Source organism: Callithrix jacchus, chromosome X (genome assembly GCF_049354715.1).
Source record: "Callithrix jacchus isolate 240 chromosome X, calJac240_pri, whole genome shotgun sequence".
Taxonomy (NCBI): Eukaryota; Metazoa; Chordata; class Mammalia; order Primates; family Cebidae; genus Callithrix; species Callithrix jacchus.
In genome coordinates this window covers 106827447-106846929 of record NC_133524.1, presented here as the reverse complement: position 1 = coordinate 106846929, position 19483 = coordinate 106827447, and the positions used below count along the sequence as shown (strand labels likewise).

Genomic DNA, 19483 nt, shown 5'->3' with positions numbered 1-19483 from the left:
GGATCCTTGAGGAACTGAAAAATGTCACCACTTACTGAGAGTGTCAAACCCTTCCCTTTGTAGCATTCTTTCAACTCTCATTCTTTACACCACTGGGTTAGAATTAGGATGAAGACTATTGTCTTCAGTTTATAGAAGAGGAAACTGAGGTCCAGAAAGGAAAATTGACTCACCCAACTTCATACAGCAAGACAGGCAGAGCTGGAATTTGAAACCAAATTCTGGGCTTTTTCTTCTTAAACCCCAAGGCCAATCCAAGAATGGCATATGCTGAACTTTCCACATACTAAACCACTCTCTGCAGACAGTCCTAAGGTTTCGACATACCTGACGAAAGGATAGTATCCCAAGATCTCAGCAAATATAAAAATGAGACAGTATGTCTGAGTGGACCTCGTCCTTCCCAGGACCACAGGCAGCAATGTACAGACACGATCCAGTCAGAAGCTAGGGAGGGGAGATTTCTCAAATCCCAAGAAAATTACAGAGACCCTATTGTTTGCTCTTCTCTGTTGATTTTTAAGAAGCTGACATTTACTTATGCCAAAGGCCAAAAGAAATGAAAAATCTACTGAAAACGGAATGGCATCAGTCACAGAGCAATATCCTAAAGCAACCTTGGCATATTGCGAGTTCCTTTGTTTGAAATTCAGAAAGCAGAGCACTGCTATTTCATATTGTTAGTGCATCAGAGACCTGGGCATGAAAACAGCATCACTAGGACCTCTTTCCAAACCCCTGCCTCAGCATAGGGGAGCTCTCTGCCATTGCCACCAACTTCAGCAAGTTGGAAACGAGAAGGCAGGCCATGACCCAAGTGACCTTATGTCACTCCTAAACTCATGGCTTGAGTTCCTCCTACCAAAAAATCTGCACTTTGATCACACACCCACAGCGACCCAGATCTTTAAATTCAGCAATTCTTTCTCAGGTTTCAGCAAGGCATTGGCAGCCTGAGCTATTTTGGGACATTTTCTCTGCTGTGGATGCCACTTTTGGAATACGCCAGGAATATGCTAAGGACCTGGAGCTCTCTACCCTGGACCCGATTTCGGGTTTGCTTGCTCTCTCTCTCTTTCTCTGGGCTAATCATTTGGAGGACAGTCACTCCTGCCAACCTAATCCCAGGAGCCTGACTACCTTGCCGGGCCACAGGCTCAAAGAGGCAGTGTGGCTGCCAGCACACCCTCACGGTAAGGGACGCGGAGGCACCAGGCAGTCTGGCAGGATGAGAGACGTCCTGGGGGTGGTCTGAGTTTGGATGTGGGCTGAGAAGAAAAACTAGGGGCCTTGCAGGGGACAAGATTTTCCAAACATCTTATTCTTACGATCATCATTTCCTAATCTGATGCAACTGACTCGGCAGGCATTCGGGAGCCTGTAAGCTCCATTTTCCTGTTCCAAATTCTTCTGCACCTGTAAGTACCGGGTTTATTCATGCTCATGCTGTCTTTTGGGGAGGTGGGGGGAGGAAAACAGGGCCTGGGGAAGGTCATCATTATCTGACTCAGGTGTGGGCAGGTCCATGGCGTTAGAAGAATTTCTGACATCCCCAGCACTTCCCCACCCCCTACGGAAACCGCTTCTTAGTTTGGAAAATGAAAATGCCTGTTTGTTCTTTCCCAAGCTCACCCCCCAACCACCACCACAGCATACCAGAAACTCCACCTGTCCTTTGGGGTCTTCTGTTCAGCAGTGTTGTGCACACCTGATTTCTTATGTTGGACTTAATGGGAGAAGCACACCCTTGGCATTTGAATGTCTTAAATGCAACCCCAGCTACTATTGTGGGCACAGCCCCTGCTGGCTTCTCCATCTTTTATGCTGCAATTTGCTGAAACAGTGAAAGATGTTCTAAGTGGTAGGGTATAAATAAAAATCTAGAAATTCCTCCATGGTGAAAAAGAAGAGCAACATGGTTAATTCTCAATGCAGTTAGAAATGCTGCCACAATGGGGAGGCTCCACACTATGCCACGAATGGCCCTTTTCAATGCTTTCCTATTTTAATGGAAAGAGAGGCCAAAATAACTGTTGGCTCCCCATGAAAGGAGCACTACTGGTGCTTTTAGTGCTTTCCTGAGAGAGGACATTGTCTCTGGCTGGCTTGTTAGTCCCTAAAGCAGCTCCACTGGCTGCTCACAAAAGGAGAATCAGCCCTTCTTTTCCTTCTTTTTGGGACTGCTGAAGTCCCCTCAAAATAGCCCACGATGACAGAGCCAGGCCCTGCTACCTACCCTCTTCTCCTAACACTGAGATAAAATCATTCTTAGGGTACATATTTTGTTTGGAGGTGAGGGGGAGGAATATCTTGGCTAGGAAGCCATCTGATAAACTTGCCACCACCCATACTAAAAATCATGTCCTTCTCTGAACTTTCATATGACCCTCAGCCCTGGATCAGAATAAAAGAGGGCAAGAATATTTTACCGTTTTAGAGCATAATGGAAGGAACACTGTCCTTATCAAAAGCAAAGGATAAGATGTTCCTTTGACCAAGGCTGGCTGCCTTTAATTTCTCTGATTGGCAAAATGAACAGCTTCTTATTTGTATTTTAAAAGTTCTTGTTCTGAAGACAATTTGAGAAGAACAATGTTAATATCAGTGCTAAAAAAAAAAAAAAGACAGAAATTTCACCTTGTGTCTGGTATAGACTGGATTTGTTTCCAGGCTATAGGACAAAACTAGTCTCAGGAGGAATTTGTCTCTGCCTTCACTACCACCTGTTTGCTAGGTCTTTGGTAATTCAAGAAGTTTCTTAGCTCTCCTCCTTCTGAGGAGCTCTGAGAAAATGATCCTTGGATCATAGAGGTTCATTGTCTGGAAGACTTGGTCAAAGCCCTGAGTGCTGGGGTGGGGGCAGATTACAGATTCTGATTATAACCAAAATAATCCAGGTTCTGTCTTGGCAGAAGCCTGAATTTTATGCCCACCTTGTGCATTCCAGTAGCGTTAAGAATGTTCCATTGGCCTTTCCAATCTCTCCCTATCTGCTCCAAAGGGCTTGAAAATTTTTAAGTATATAATTCTTTTGACTCAGGGCCTTGACAACAGTTAAAATGCCAACCTCTTGGGAGGAGCAGCCGGTTAAGCCTCCCATCCTGAAAGCAGGTTCTGATAGAGGGACAAAGAGAGAGGAGGAACATGAAATCATTCTAGGTACAAACACGAGCCTCAGAACAGGAGTCTGCAAGCAGGACTCAGGCAAGGCCAAAGTGCCAAGAAGCTCTGTTGGTAGAAAGGGAAGATTCTATTCTTGCTAAAATGGGGTACAGGCAACTTATTGGGGCAGAGACTCGGGATCTGGGGAATAAGAAAAGACCCACTTAACGTAACTGGGTTACAAGAAGGAGGAAGAATCTCATGTAGTAACGTAGGATAAGAGATAGGGGAACTCCCTGCAAAGATACTCTCAGGCTGAGTTACCTGAGTCACTGAACAAGGGCTCCAAAAATGTTATGAGGCCTCAATACATGGAACAAACAGATCTAACAATCTGCTTGCCCCTCAATCCTAGCATTTCTTCAACCCAGAGTGGGTAGGCCAAAGGAGAGGACCATACTAAGATTTAGACTTTTGAGACCCTCTTCTCACCCTTTCATTCTTTTGATACCAGCGTTGAACTCATTCCCAAGGAGATCCATGATAGATACAGCCATTCACTTTATTTTCCAAGAGCTGTAAGGTTTGAAGACAGGTTGCCCATGTAAAGCCACAGGTCAAGGATTCAGCATCCCCACAGCTCTATGTGGGCCCCTTCCTAAGCCCTAGCAGATGCGATTTTGGATTAAGACCACTTGGGTGCCAATTCTGGCTCTGCCACTTACTAATTGCGTGGCCTTGGGCAAGTGGTATAAGCTATCTAAACCTCATCTGTAAAATGGGCACAGTAGTAAGAGCTTTCATATAATGTTGTAAAGACTGAATGAGATGATGCACGTAGAGCCCAGTGCAGTGCCTAGTACGAAGGAAATGCTTAACAAAAATCAGCAATGATTAACATTCCTGGCTCTCTGCTTATGCTTCATTGCCTGAGGATACGTTATAGCAGGAGATCGTCCCACTCAGTGCAAGTCTCCCAACTGCAGGTGTCAGGGACTCACTATCTCCTTCATTTAAGGTCACCTTCTCACCGTTTCCTCCCAGTCCCACTAGAGAACATTTCTAAGCCTTTCCTCTCACTAGTTTTGATCCATTCCATCCCACATCTCACTAAATAGATGTATTCACTGCTGAAGAATCATGAAATCTTTTCCTTTGCTTTCCCCAACCACAGACTGAGCTTTGCTACCCATTTCCTAGTGGTGAAATGGAATCACTTCTGGGAGAGCAGGGTCCAGAAGGATCCAGCTCCTGAAGCGCTAATAAAACAAAAGGAGCCCTACAGAAAACTGTGAGTCTCTGGTTGCTGTAGAGTTCATTGCAGCTGTGGCATCACTCTGAAGCCACGGTCACTCCCACTGTGACTCTCAGCTCCTAAGGCTGCTGGTCCATAGCTACTTTCCCCTTCCAACAGCCCCACTCTCTCCCTCCCTCAGGGGACTCCCCTGTCTGGGCCCCAGGGTACTAAGGCTTCCAGAGGCTTTCCATAGCTTCCTCTCTCTGTCCCTCCCCATCCTCTCCTGGGGATACAGAGTTCACTCTTTCAAGGGGTGTGGTGACAAGAAGGAGCTCAGCTTTCTGTGCGGGCATGCCCTCAGCATGTTCCCTCCATTCTAGTCCTCCCTGCTTCTCTGCTCAGCAGAAAAGAGGAGTGGGAAGCACCCCTCATCAGGTTTATGGTACTTCTAGAATCAGAAGACAAGCCTATATCCTGTCAATGTAGACTTTGATGGTTCTCAAGTAATTCAGCCTGAGAGTTTATTAAAATGCCTTATTATTATTTAAAATTAAATGCCTTATTATTTAAAATTAAAATGCATATTCCAGCAGCTATCTCTATAGAGTGGGTTTGTGTTTCAGCCCTAGAATCTTCATGTTTAAAGGATTCTCCTCAAGCCATGCCTTAAGAAACAGTGCACTCTATCTTGGGGAATGGGGGTAAGGGTTGAGGAGGAAAGTCACAAAGCTGGGTCCCATAATGAACCCCAGCCTACCTCCTGACTCTCCAAAAGCACATGGAAATGCCTTAGAAGTCCTGACCCTGTCTTTCCCAAGCAGCATCTCCTAAGCTACTTCACAAAGACCCTGAGTAGTTTCAGTTATCTAGACTGCAGATCTAAATCAGCAGTGCTACCAGCCTAAGGTGCAAAACGCACAGCAATTCTTCACTGAGAACCATTTTGAGCTAGCTGGGGCTACAGAAGACGTTACTGGTTAATAGCACAGTGGAGCCACAATGGCAGGCTTTCCTTCTCAGTCTAAGTCTCTTACAGGCTGTGTGACTTTGAACAACTTAATCTCTCTGTGACTTGCTCTTCACCTGTGAAATGGAGACAGTAATGATACCTCATAGTGTTGCTCATGTGGAATTATTAATCATGTAACCTGTTTAGAACATGACTCACCTCAGCAAAATATCTGCTACTCTTATTACTATAAATATTATACATATATAAATAGGATTTATAATATTTGTGAGGAATAAACGAGATGATGAGTATAAAGTTTTCAGAACTATTATTGTTGTAGTTCCAGGGATTTAACAGAGAAATCAGTAGAAGTCCTCAAGGTCTCAGAGACCAAGGCTAACCCGGATAAATATTTCTGGTAAAGGGATTGGTCAAGGGTCATTCAGAGACTCAGAAAGAAAGGGGCAGTTTGGATTCTCTTACATCCAGAGTGTAACTAAAGCTCTCATGCCTAACTTGTTGCTATAGATTTATGGGACTGTGGGATTTTGTTCTGGGACCTGCTAGGTCTAATTAAAGTGTTAGGACTCCTAGGAGACCGGCTGTAGTTTGCACAGAGAGGAGCTTGAAAAATGCTGTCATGAATGTGCTCCCAGCTCTGCAGCAGTGTAGACGCAGTCGCTGGCACTGAGTGTTCCAGGGGTCACTGCAGACTTGTGGTCTTTGTACTTGCTGTCCCAAATCCACAGCTGTTAATCTATTAGGTTTTGTTAGAAGACAATACTACACTAAAGAACTCCAGAGCTGAAGTGACTGTCCTGTCCTTGCTTCATGGCTCCTGCACGGGCACAATTTTTGTGCACAGAGCTCCTTCCTTCTTCCCTCCCTCTGTCCCTCCCTCTTTCCTCCCTTTCCTTCCTTCCTCCCCCACTCCCTTCCTCATATCACTGGCCTGAGTGAAGCCCTGGAACAAGGACCATGAGCATGAGGGGAAGGGGATATTTCTGGGAAGGTCTAAAGAAGGGTGTCTTCTCATTCTGGGCTGGTGTCCCCCACCACCTCCCTCCTTAAATACTTTGGCTCACCTGACTCCGTCCCCAGCCCTTGCCCTGGAAGAATAAAACAGGAGAAGAGAAACCCCATCCAGTCCCATAAAGTCAACCAATACCCCTTGACCGTGGTGGCTTTCCAGCCCCCATGTCTGGCCTGGGCTCAAAGCCACGATTCCGTTTCTTGCTGGACATGTCCACTGTCCAATACCCCAAACCCAACAAGTCACCTATCTCCCCTCACTCCCCCTCTCTACTGACAGTCTTGTGTTCCCTGCCTCAGTTGACAGTATCGCCACGGACCCAAGCTGGAACCTCAGGGTCCTTGCCACCTTTTCCCTCTCCTCGACCCCCATGACAGCCAGCCCTGAGGTTTCTACCTATTGATATATACCCCAAGTGTCCCCTCCTCTTGCCTCTCACTGCCGGTCGTGGTTCAGAGCCTGTTCTGCTTCTTGCCTGCACCCTGGAGATGGTCTCCCAATTGGTCCGCCTGCAGCTGGCCTCTCTTCCCTGTAATGCTTCCCCACTCTGGTGCAGTAAGGACTGTCTTCCTGGTCTGTACCGAGTCTGCCTTAATAAAAAGCTCCAGTGGCTCCCTGTTGCTCACAGAACAAAACCCTCAGCTTGGCCAACAGGGCTCTGAATAGCTGACCCCAAACACTCATCCACTCCCCTTCTGCTGCTGCCTGTGGTGCACCCAGCCACGACGGCCCTGCCCTCTGGAACATGCACTAGGCCCTGTCACACAGATACTGCTCCCTCTGCCTGGAATGTGCTTCCCCTTCCTCCACTATTCCTCATGACAAAACCTGCCTTCATTCAAGATGCCCCTCAAGCCTCCTTCATTCGTGAAGCCTTCCTCAACTTCCCCAGGTATGTTCCTCTACCACAGCACCCATTGGACCATGAGAGCTTATGTGTGCCTCGCTCCTTCCCACTAGATAGGGAGGGCCCCAAAGTTTGCCTAGAACCATAATGAATTCTTCTTTATATTCTCAGTACCCACAAGCTTGGATAAAATAAGGTATGGGTTTCCTCATTTGTAAACTGGAAATAAAAATAATAGTTGCTACCTCCTATAGTTAGAAGAAATAAATGACATAATGTATATAATATGCAGATAATGACAATGAAGATGATGATAAGAAGGAAGGCTAGTTAACACTCACTCAGTGCTTTCTAAGTGCCACTGTCCTAAGCTCTTTTCATGATTGGGAGTGAGCCGAATAGATGTGTCAATCCCTGGAAAGTGATTGTGTATGTGTTTGCATGTATATGTTCATGTACATGTATGATAATAAGCACAATACAAATGACCTATATATAATATATAAACTTCATCATGTACCTGGGGTTTATTAGGAACTTCAGTTCTTCCCTTTCTTCCCCCATCTCCCTGCCCTGCATCATTACCCTTTCTAGTCATCCTCTGATCCCCTCCTACCCCAGGGCTGGGATAAGAGGGATGAATTCAGAAGGGGTTCCTGTGTCATTGTCGCTGACCACAGACTGGTTAGAAGAGACAGAAGTCCTTGGAATTGCTTTTGGACTTGGTATCTAAGGGTTGTCTCCCCATTCAAGTTATTATTTCTTCGAGGATAGGGACTATGCAATACCCCTGTTGCATATCCCATAAGCACTAGCACAGTGGTAGGCACATAGAAGGTACTCAATAAACTATTTGAGGCCAGGCTTAGCTTGAGGGTCCTGATTTTCAGCACCCTCAGTGTTTTCGGCAATCACTGAGGCAGTTCTTGGAGCCACAGCTGACAGATTCTCACAAGCTCACAGATAGCAGCAGCTGGAGCCACCCAGGAGCAGTCCTCTTGGCGGTGCTCTGAGATGGGCCACCAGGCCAGGAGGTTGAGGACTTGCTTCCTGGACACAAGTCTGCCACTGACTGTCTGGGTTACTCTGTGCAAATCTCTCCACCTCCCTGAACTGCAGGGTCCTCACCTGTGAAATGCTGCCCCTAGACACATCTGAGGATGCATGACATGGCAGCTGTGAAAGCTCTTTGCCAAAAGGCTGTGCAGGAGTGAGGTGTTGCTAATTTCAAGTGCTGGGACTTCACTCACTTGGAAACATTCAGGAAGCGGGAGTCGGGAAAGAGAGAGCAGGGACTTGCATATCCAGGACATATGGGGGCCTATATTTGTTGTCCTCCTGCTTAACAGCATTAGTGATTCAAGCTGGTGCTGCCTGTGGAACACTCTGTCTTTCGAGATCCTCAGGGACAGAAGGGGTTGCAGAGCAGCAAGGCTGCAGCCAGCACACAATACAGTGAAAAATAGAGTGATAGCAATGAGGTGCCACGCACACAGGTTCATACACATGCATTTACACTCCTGACAGCCCCCAGCGCTGCCTCACAACAGCAGCTGGGGCTAATTACAGCCAGACAGAGCGCTTTCTCCAGCTCTTCTCTTGAAGCTATCAACCCTCCCTACCACCACCACCACCACCACCCCTCACCCTTGGGGATTGCCTGATCCCTCAGAAGGGGTGCTGCTGATGCCGCAGCTAAGTGCCTAGAAGGAACCTGGTGGGGGGTGGAGTGGTACAAGGGAGTAGGAAGCCGCCCTGTGGCTCCTGTCTTGTGAGTGTGGGTAGAGAGGAGGGGATGAAATGGAAGAGAGTTGGCTGAGATACAGATGCAGCTTTGTGTTAACAGATGTGCTCTCCTGACAAGAGGGAGAGTAGGCACTTAGCCCCTCCCTTCTCCTTCATCTGGATCCACCCAGGGATCCCCTCTTAACTCTTCTCCCTCTTAAATCCCCAGCTTCCTTTTCAACTCATTATCTGGCATTAAGTTCAAGAAATGTTGAATAAACATTCAACATTCACCCGTGAATGGGTGAATAAACATGTAACCCTCCCCAAATTCTTGCTACTCCCAAGCCCTGTTCCCATGACCCAGGCTGTGATGACTCCATAAGCCCTTTCCTCTGCTTTTCTTTCTATATACTCCCTTTGGAAAGTATCAACTCTCACCTATGTGCTTCTAACTCCCAAATCTCTCCTGGCATCCCAGACCTTGCCAGCTGTCTAAATGTTCCATCTGCTTCTCAAACCTAACATGCACCACATGTTGAGGAGTCTTCAGCAATGACTTCCCCAGGGGATTTTTAGCAGTGAGTCCTGATCTGTCAAGGGCATATGAGAAAGAAGGTCCTGCTCTATGCCCCCCAGCAGGACAGGTGCCATGAGCACATTGGCAAAGTCATCAGGGCAAACTTCTGATCCCTGGATCTGTCTTCACACCAGGGTACCAAAGTTCTTCCCATCACCCTTTTAACTGTCAGCCCTCCCTCCCGCCCATAAAAAAAAGCCAAATTAAGAATGAATTGCCAAATTGGAGCTAATTGCCCAATGGGGGCTTCTAACTGGAACCAGGCAAATTGTTTATATAAAGAAAAGCCCTTGAAAAGGAGCCCATGTGAACTGGTGAGTTACTTCTTCTTCAACATTCTCTCTCCCAATCCCCCTCTCATTGCTTCAAAATCCTGGTATTCCTCCCATGTTCATCCCTCAGCCGACACACACACACACACACACACACACACACACACACACACACACACAGCCTTCCCCTCATTTTCCTTCTCATGAACCTTCACTTCATGTTGGAGCCCTGTCCACATGATCACTGCAAATCCCCAGGTAAATACTGAACCAAGATTGGTGTAAACTGGAGATATTATTCTACCAAAGAAGTGTTAGAGAGAGGGCCCAGAATGTTTACTGAGAGTTCACAAATTCTTTCCTGATCTTGGCAAAGACAGAAAATGAAGCCCCCTTTCCTCCGTGTCCTCCTAGATTTGGAGAGCAGCCAAAGGAATGGGTTACAAAGAGTACCCTTTGATTCCTGACAGTCTCAAGGCCTATGAAGGTAAAATCCAAGCTTCTTCATTCCTTTTCTCAGGGAGTCTTGAGAATCATACACTAGTACACATGCAAAGTATCATCATAACCAGCCACGTTATGGCCACACCTACACATTTTTAGTTTTTAACACAAGGTGAAAGATTTCTCACCAATTTCAGTTTCACATACAAGATGCAAAGTAATTTATTCAAAGCACTCCTGTGTTTAATTTCAAAACATTCATTTCTTCCCTCAGCAAATCTATGTTGAACATTTCAAAGAGCTGTAATTCATAGTTCCTGCCTTCAAACTACTCCTTTTCTAGTTGGGAAATGAAAACCCTATATAAAAGGGTTAACTGACAACACAAGACCATGCCAAGTTCCTTCTCATGGCTGGTGTGGCCTATATGGCTCTCATAGTTTTGGCAGTACTGAAAATTTCCACTCTAATTGCTTCTGTCACTACTGTCGATCTCTTCTCTAATACAGGGTAGTGCGTAAATGTGTTTCTAAGGTGCCTGGGTTTATATATGTGTTCTGCCATTCACTAGCTATGTGACCCTAGCCACGTTATTCAGCCTATCTGGGTCTCGTGCCGTCTCTGTAAAGTGAAGATAATAATATTAACCCACCTCACAGCACCATAGTGAGAGATAAATGAGTTAATACACACAAAGCACTTAGAATGATACCTGACACATAGAAGTTGCTCAGTAAATGTTAGTAATTATTATTTTCCTGGTGTGGCTACTGTTCTTTGTTAATACCAGAGACCACAATTCTTATTGGGCTTCCAAGAGAGGCTGGTAAAGTGCTGTATTCATTCATCCATTCAATCAACAAATATATGTTGGGCATTTACAAGTCCCTGAGTTAAACCCTGGCGTCATATAGACAAAGAAAATATGGCCCTTGCCTTTAGGACTAAACAATTTACTGGAAGAAGTCCTGGATTAATAGTGCCCTGAAGCACCTGGAAGAACCAAACACAAATCCTCCCTGGAAGAACACACCCACAACCTGGTTTTCATAGGATTCCCAAGGATAAAGTCAGGTTGAACATGAACTCATATTCCAAAATCATAAAGCACACAGTGAAGCCAGAAACATTGAAAACAGAATCAGGTCCTTAAAGATCTCAGGTATTGCAATTAGGTGATATAAAATATAAAATAATTTTATATGTATTAAAAAACAAAAGAAGATTTTGAAAACAAAAGATTAGCAAAGAACAAGATACTAACAAAATAAATAAGATTTTTTGGCCAGGCATGCTGGCTCAAGCCTGTAATCCTAGCACTTTGGGAGGCCAAGATGTGTGGATCACTAGAGATCAGGAGTTCAAGACCAGCCTGGCCAACATGGTGAAACCCCATCTCTACTAAATATACAAAATCAGCCAGGTGCGGTGGCACGTGCCCATAATCCCAGCCACTTGGGAGGCTGAGGCAGGAAAATCACTTGAACCCAGGAGGCGGAGGTTGCAGTGAGCCAAGATCGCGTGCCACTGCACTTCAGCCTGGGCAACAGAGCGAGACTCTGTCTCAAAACAAACAACAACAACAAAAAAAAACCTTTTTATTTAAGTATCATCTTTTTATAGATGGCAAAGTTAGGGCTCAGAGAAGTGAGGTGACTCCTTCAATGTTACATAGGTTATAATGAGGGATTCAAATAAGTTTTCAGTGTCTACTGTTTTTTGGCAAACTCAGTGACTGGAGTTGTATTATTTCTTCCCTGAGTCATTCAACAAGTGAGATGATTACAAAGTGCTATGCTAGGACTGAAAATAAAAATAAAATAAAGATGAACAAAATAGAGTCCATGCCCTCAAGTAGCTTAAAATTCAGTAGAGAAGCAAGACTACATACATCTAAAAATAATTATTAATATCAGGCTGTGTGATAGAAACTACTGTGGTCTGGAACAGTAGGAAATGAGACTTGAAGAACTTCAAGAATGAAGTCTTGAAGAACAGGGTGGATCTACAGGGAAGAAAAACTTTGAATTGGCCAGTGGGGTAGAAGAGATGGAACGGCCTGACAAAAGCCATGGAGAAAGTCAACCTACAGAGCAGCTGAAGGAGGAGCAAGTGCATTTGGGCAGTGTGCTGGATACACGTAGGGGCAGGCCTGTGCTGGCACATAGGACCCTGTACTCAGAAGAGCCTCATGCTTGGTTTAATGCTCTGCTTTGCCACCATCTGGAAATCCTTGATTAATTTTTAACCTAGAGTTCCACATATTCATTTTGCACCAGGACCCACAGATGATGTGGCTGGTCTTCCATAGGGGAACGTGGGGAGGTATGGTTGTGAAAGCAGACCACTCTTGGGAAGGAAGGATCTGGAATGCCACATTGATATTTGCCCTGCAGACAATAAATGACTGACTGAAATTGTTTGAGTAGGGGAGGGATAGGGTGACTGTGGTTTTAGGAAGCCACATCTTGGAAAGAGGGGAGTGTTCAGATGGAATCAGAGAAAGAAGAGATGGGAATTTGTCAGGAGGCTATTGCAATAAAGCAATGGGGGCCTGGACAGAAATAGTGGCAGAAGATATGGAGAAGAGGAAAAGGTCATCATTGATTCAGTTATTCATTCTGCAGATGGTTAAGGCTACTGAGTACCTGTAATGTGTTAGTCATTATGTTAGGAGCTGGGATACGAGAATGTACAAGACTGTATCCCCAAACTCAACTTACTTACATAGCTCAGTGAGGAAGGCAGATAAGTAAACAGACTATGGTACCCTGATAGCCCGGTGTGCTAAGGGCTAGGATCAAATTACATTTAAATTGTTGCTAAGAGTCTCAAGAAGTGATATCTGAGCTGCATCCTGAAGACCACAGACAAGGCACAGAAGGTCACTCCAAAAAGAGGGAACAAGATATACAGAATTATAGAACATCTACTGTGTGCCAGGCTGGGGATCCTACCTCTCAGACTGGTAGAGGAAGCAGAAAGCAACCAGAGAAGAACAAGACAATGTGTCCAGTGCCATGTTGTGGACACTGTGGGAGTACAGAGGAGGGGCATCGAACCCGGACTGGAGTTGCAGGGAATACTGTTCCTTTTTTTTTTTTTTTTTTTGAGATGGAGTTTCGCTCTTGTTACCCAGACTGGAGTGCAATGGCACGATCTCGGCTCACTGCAACCTCCGCGTCCTGGGTTCAGACAATTCTCCTGCCTCAGCCTCCTGAGTAGCTGTGATTACAGGCACGCGCCACCATGCCCAGCTAATTTTTTTTTTTTATTTTTTTAGTAGAGATGGGGTTTCACCATGCTGACCGGGATGGTCTCGATCTCTTGACCTCGTGATCCACCCGCCTCGGCCTCCCAAAGTGCTGGGATTACAGGCTTGAGCCACTGCGCCCGGCCTGGGCAACTGTTCCTTAAAGATGTCTTCTAAGCTTTGTGTGTGGATGAGAAGGTGTTAGCTGGGTGAAGGGAGGGAGGAAGGGATGGGCACAGCGGTGGGAGGTGTGCAAATTCACAGAGGTAAAAGAGCCACATGTGTGGCTCTACGAGAATTGTAAATGACTCCCTATGATTTAATTCTAGAATGAACCAGCAAGAGCATGGTGGGGGAGGGGAGTATGGCCAAAGAGATAGACCTTAAATGCCAAGCTAAGCAGTTTAGGCTTCATCCTATAGAGCAATAGTTCTCAGCCTTGACTCTATATTAGAAGCACCTGGGGAACTTTTAAAAAAACAAATACCTATGACTGGATCCCACCCCTAGAAACTGATTTAATTAGTCTGCAGGAGAGGCGTTAGAACTTTTAAAAGCTCCACGGATTTATTTGAATGTGCAGCCAGGACTGAGAACGATGGCTCTAGGAGGCCAGTTCTCAAATTTGAGTGCTCATCACAATCACCTGGAGGGTTGTTGAACACAGAGTCAGGTGGGCACTTGCAGAGTTTCTGATTCAGGAGGTACTCTAATAAGTACGTATTCTCACTTTAAGAAGTTGCCAGAGATGCTGGTGTTGCTGGCTCCGGGACCCACGTTTTGAGAGCCTCTAGTCTCAGGTGTTGTAAGGCTATTTACAACTGTTAAGTGGAGGGGGTGGAGGTGTGAAATGATATGAGTTTGAAAGATCACTCAGGCCACTTTGGGGAGAATGGTCACAGAGGGGAAAGGAGAGGAGGTGAGAAAACAGGAAGGTATTGTAGGAATCAAGGCAAGAGATGACTGGAGGTGGGAGGAGTCCTGAACTGAAGTCCTGGCAGTAGGGATGGAGAAAATGGATCACATTCAGGGAATGCTCAGGAAATACACTTGGCAAGACTTAGTGGCTGACTGAATGTAGAGGTGAGAAATAAAGATGAGTGAACTACAACTCTTGGGTTTTTGCCCTGGGCAACCAGTGACTCTGATTTTACTGGGCATGGTGGTTGTCGTAATAAAAAGTTAAATGTGTTACCATGCTTAGGGTAGGCCACGGGAGAGGGGGGCATTTCTGCCCTCAAATCTCATAGCAATAGTCCCAGGGAATTCAACAGGCATCTCTAATTGCCCACTCAATCCCTATTTTCAGCACCAGGAGTCCTCACATTGACCCTAATCAACTTGGGACTCTCAACAAAGTACTTGAAAAGGAAGATGGTGGCTACCCTGACATGATGACTACCCACCCAAGCTCCAGGTACGAAGGCTGTTCTGGAATTACTCTAGCTATGTTTACTTCATTCTTTCGTCATTTTAACAAATATATATAGGGCTGCTGCCTAGAGGAATTTTAAAATATTCATACGCCATGTCTCACACAGAGGTAAGGAATTCTTATTTCCTCTTACATAACCAACAAAGCAAATGCAGCTGAAGAACAGCCTGCAAAAGAATTCATTCCACAGAGATTTAAAATGTCTAAAAATGAGCAGTTTTCAAGTGCATCATTGGTCGTGACTATTTGTAAGTCTCCTCCGTGGGCAACTAGACTGCCAGCAATCAACAAGACCAGCAGGAATGATGGATGGGATAATTGTCCATTAGGGTACAGATAACTTTTGTATCGTGGGAGGGTTCGGCAAGATAGAGACGTGATAGATGGCAGAAGAGTTAGCTAATATAATAGGAGTTGCAGCTCCGTTTCTGGTAGTAACTATTCTTTGGCTGAATCAATGATTAATCAAAGACACATTCTCATTTGAAACACTTTGCTCACCGGTGCACAACCCCCGCTTTAGGTTAAATTTAATAGCATCATTAAAAACTGCTGTTCAAGACATTCAAATTACTTCTCTCTGGAAGAAAACAAGCCACAATAGAGAGTGCTTTTGTGAGCCCATGGAGGGCAGGGGCCATGCAAGGTGTGTGGAGCAGACACAGAGCACTCAGTAAATGTTTGTTAAAGTGATGTGAAATTAACTAATACATTCGTCCATTCATTCATCTGTTTATTCCTTCAACAGACCTTCATTAAATATAGGAATTAAAGAGTTCAGGCCCTGGAACTAGATGCTTTAGGCTTCAAATTCCAGCTGCAACCAGCTATATGATCTTGAGCAGATGACTTAGCCTCTCTTAGCCTGATGCCTGCTCTGTGACGTGGGGGAAATAATAGTACTTGCTCCTGTAGGGCTGTGTGGGGATTAAATGAATTAGTGAGTGTTTAGTACAGGCCCTGGCCCATAGTGAGTACTCACTATAGGGCAACTGTTACTGTATTGTTGTTGTATTTGTTAGGCTAGGCATCTCTCAAGTAACTAGGTCATTTGAAGAAGCAAGAAATGACAAGGCTTTTGGCCAAGGCTGGTTTTCATTAAAGTGGTTATATATGGTTCCCAGCCCAGAGCCCCACTACCCTAGGCCTGCCATTCCTGGCCTGGTGCCCTCCTGTGGCAGCACAGGCTGTCTCTAGATGGGTTGTGGTCTCTAGAGAAGCCTGAGAAATTGTGGAGTGGGAAAGTGAAGAAAGAAGGTAAGAGCTGGCCAGGATACAATTACCCATCAACACGCAACCCCCCCACCTGCATCATTAACTCCCTTTCTATGCTTTCTATAGCTCTTCCTGGCAACATTTCTACCTAAGAATTGCCATTTCTAATGTTTATCCTCTTGGCTCAGCTGAACAATATTATCCTTGATTTTGATTTTGATTTTAATTTTCAGGTGACGTAGAGAATACTTGACTTGGGAGTTGGGTCAGGAGGCAAGGGAGGCGATACAACTCACTGATTATAATTGGATTCTGACATAGAAACAACTAGTCAGTGAAGAGCTGTGTGACCTAGACATTATGTAATGCATCTGAGCCTCAGCTGTAGAAAAGGGAAAGCGAGAATACTGGTTGTCAAGACTAAATCAAAACCACCTAGCATACTGCCTGGTTAACAGTAAAATAGTCAATAAATGGTGACTATGGCTATTGTTTTGAGGTCCTTCATCTGGAAACAGAAGCGCAGAGAGATGAAGAGAACAACACCCGCGTAGTTATTGGGTTGGTTGCAGAACCTTCTTGCTCCTTGTTCTCGTTCTCACTACCAACCCAGGCCTCTCTTTCAGACCTTTTACAGGACCTTATATACACATACTCTGAGATGCTATTTCTAATTATAGGTCACGCTTGGTTTTTTGCATGAGGTAGATTTAATAAATTCAAATGTATTCTTCCCATAGCTGTCTGCCTGGAAGATCTTATGAACAACTCCAGGGCAGGAGCCATAGTTTGCGCATGTAATATATGCTCAATAAATGTTTGGTGAGTGAATGTTAAGCTTGCAGTCAATAAGCTACCTGAGTTATGGATGTCCCATATCTCTTGTGTTACATTACAAGCAGTGCAGAAAAGTGGAATGGGTGCAATGGACTCATGCAGGCCTGGGTTCGAACTCTACAGCTGGTAGCTGGGTTCAAAGCACCTAAGAGTACTGGAAAATGCAGTTCTGGATAAATAGAGGAAAAACAGTAGCAGTAGTACTAATAGTAGTAGCAGCAGCAATAGCAGCAGCAGCAGCAGCAGTAGTAACTATCAGCAAAAAGTGGAGTAAGAAAACTTTCATAAGGATGAATTTTGTTCTCAAGAGCTTTAAGGGGTCCAAACGGTGCTATGTGGAGGAAGTATAGTGTAACCGACTGAGATAAACCTGGGTTTGAATTCTAGCTCTCAACTTACTGTGTCTGACCTTGCAATATATTTCCTGAGCCTCAGTATCTTCATTGTAAACTTTAGATGATAGTACCTACCTCACACCTTTGTAGTGAGGATGAAATAAGATATGGTATATAAAGTATATCATAGCACAACACCTCGCTCATAACAATGTCTCACAAATGCTATTTGATGAATTAATGAATGTGTATCTTTAGCAAAATGTCATAAAAAACTACAGCCACCCTTTAGAATCTGCCTGAGAGGGGAACGAGGAAGAGACTATTCCAAATAAGAACTGGCTCAACACTTAAACACCTGTCTCTTGCCAAGCAACACGTTATGTTGAAAGTACTGGAAAAATTAGCGTGATCAGAACAAACCATTCCCAGTGAATGCATAGAGAGAAGCTGCTGTTTCCCATCATAACCACACAGTTGCTGTACCTGAGAGAGTTCATCAGAATGTTAATAAGTGTCTGAAAATACAAGTGCAGTGCCTGACACATATAGAATAGTTGGTCATCTTAGTTCCTTTCCTACCCTTCTCCAAAATGGGTAGAAACAAATGCACCACTAACCAAACAAGCAGCAACAGAAAAACTGAGTTAAAGTGGTTGAGAACTGATCATGGCACTGACCTTACTGGACTGACCCTTCACTCTTGGCTCTGGTGTGACCTGCCAGCCTGGAGAGCCTCTCAGCCAACCTCCGCCTCCCAGGTTCAAGTGAATTTCCTGCCTCAGCCTCCCAAGTAACTGGGACAACAGGTGTGTGCCACACCCAGCTAATTTTTGTATTTTTAGTAGAGTCAGGGTTTCACCATGTGGGCCAGGCTGGTCTTGAACTCCTGAACTCAGGTGATCTGCCTGCCTCGGCCTCCCAAAGTGCTGGGATTACAGGTGTAAGACACCCCGCCTGGCCTCCTCTTTCCTCTTTATGAGCCTGCAGGGTACAGGACACGATGAGGTGGGATCTATTCACAGCCTAGGCTACAAAAACTGTCTTTTCTCCCGTTTCTGTTCTTTGCCCCTCAGCCCCTATTTCTTGTTTGGACATGCACTAAGAATAGCATTTAGGATTCCTGCGTTCTCTGTCTCTTTTTTAATGTTTGGATTGGCTGTTCGCCAAGGCAACTGAATCAATAGCATTTTCAAAGAGCAGGTGAGTTTGGGGAAGATCTCTTATCTTTGCCAATATATTAACTCCCTGCGAATTAAAGCCATCAGAGACCCTCTTGGAAAGAGCAGATAAGTTATCCCAGGACTTCCATATTAAAGTCCCTATAAAAGCCCAAACAAGGTTGTCATTTTTAAGGGAAAAATACTCCAGGTGTCTTAGTTGCTGCTAGGAAATTTGAGAAGTGACCTGCAGGTTACATTTCTGATGTGAAAACCACTTTATGTTCCATGTAAGCAACTGTTTGACGTGTGGCATTGTAGTAATGGGTGTGAAACATCTGGTTTTAACCAGAATGTGGGTGATTTGCTCACAACTGGGGAGGACAGGTAAATATGGCTTTGCCTCCCAGTCTTGTATCTGGCCCAGACATGCAAATTCCAGTCTGCAAACTTATTCTTCTCTGCCAGCACTCAATAGGTTAATGTCAGCAACTGGCAGAGGTCTGCCTGTGTTACAATGAGTGGCACATGGCAACAGGTAATGACAACAGAAGGCTGCCAGAAAAGGAAGCCCAGCTTCTCTCAGGGCCAGATAATGTGACTTGCCAGTCAGGGCAAGGAACAGTTCCTGGTTCTGGGCCATTACTAGAGGTACAGAGAACAGAACCAGGAGAAACCTGGACAGGGAAAAGTAGATGACAGCTACCATTTGTTGAGCACTGGCTCTGTGCAGGCACCATGCCAAGTCTGGGTGTGTTCTCTCATTTGATCACAGGAAGAGCCCCATTTTTCCAGAAAGGGAAACTGCAGCCATAAGGCAAAAACAGATCAAAAACTAGGAATTGGGAACAACACAAATACCAAAGCACTCAGAAGGCAAAGCAGTTGGAGCCAGTTGTCAAGAAAACTTCAGAAACCTGTGTTCCTTATAGCCATGGCCATTGGGATTTGGAGATTTGCATCCAAGCCCTCCATTTCTTTAGCTGCCTCCTTTATTGGGTCAGGTCTTCCTGTCACACCTCAAGGTGTTGGCAAGGGCAGAGAGCTGGTTTGGCA

At 45.1% G+C, this 19483-nt stretch overlaps 2 protein-coding genes across 8 annotated transcripts in view; one reads left to right on the top strand and one right to left on the bottom strand.

The window, feature by feature from the left end:
* RTL9 (retrotransposon Gag like 9) overlaps nt 1-19483 on the bottom strand; it is a 97370-nt gene that overhangs the window by 15924 nt on the left and 61963 nt on the right. Inside the window, exon 1 of one of the 3 annotated variants that reach the window (XM_035288936.3) lies at nt 1657-1741. The exons of the other annotated variants lie outside the window; for them this stretch is intronic. The gene's annotated coding sequence lies outside the window, so the exon portion shown is untranslated. Of the gene's footprint in view, nt 1-1656; nt 1742-19483 lie in introns of those variants that run through there. 3 annotated transcript variants of the gene reach the window in all.
* AMMECR1 (AMMECR nuclear protein 1) overlaps nt 980-19483 on the top strand; it is a 241904-nt gene continuing 223400 nt past the window's right edge. For 3 of the 5 annotated variants that reach the window (XM_054250910.2, XM_008989761.5, XM_035288938.3), the window contains exons 1-2: nt 980-1418; nt 14755-14862. The gene's annotated coding sequence lies outside the window, so the exon portion shown is untranslated. The remainder of the gene's footprint in view (nt 1419-14754; nt 14863-19483) is intronic. The other 2 variants (XM_054250909.2, XM_078363540.1) reach the window with 2 other exon arrangements.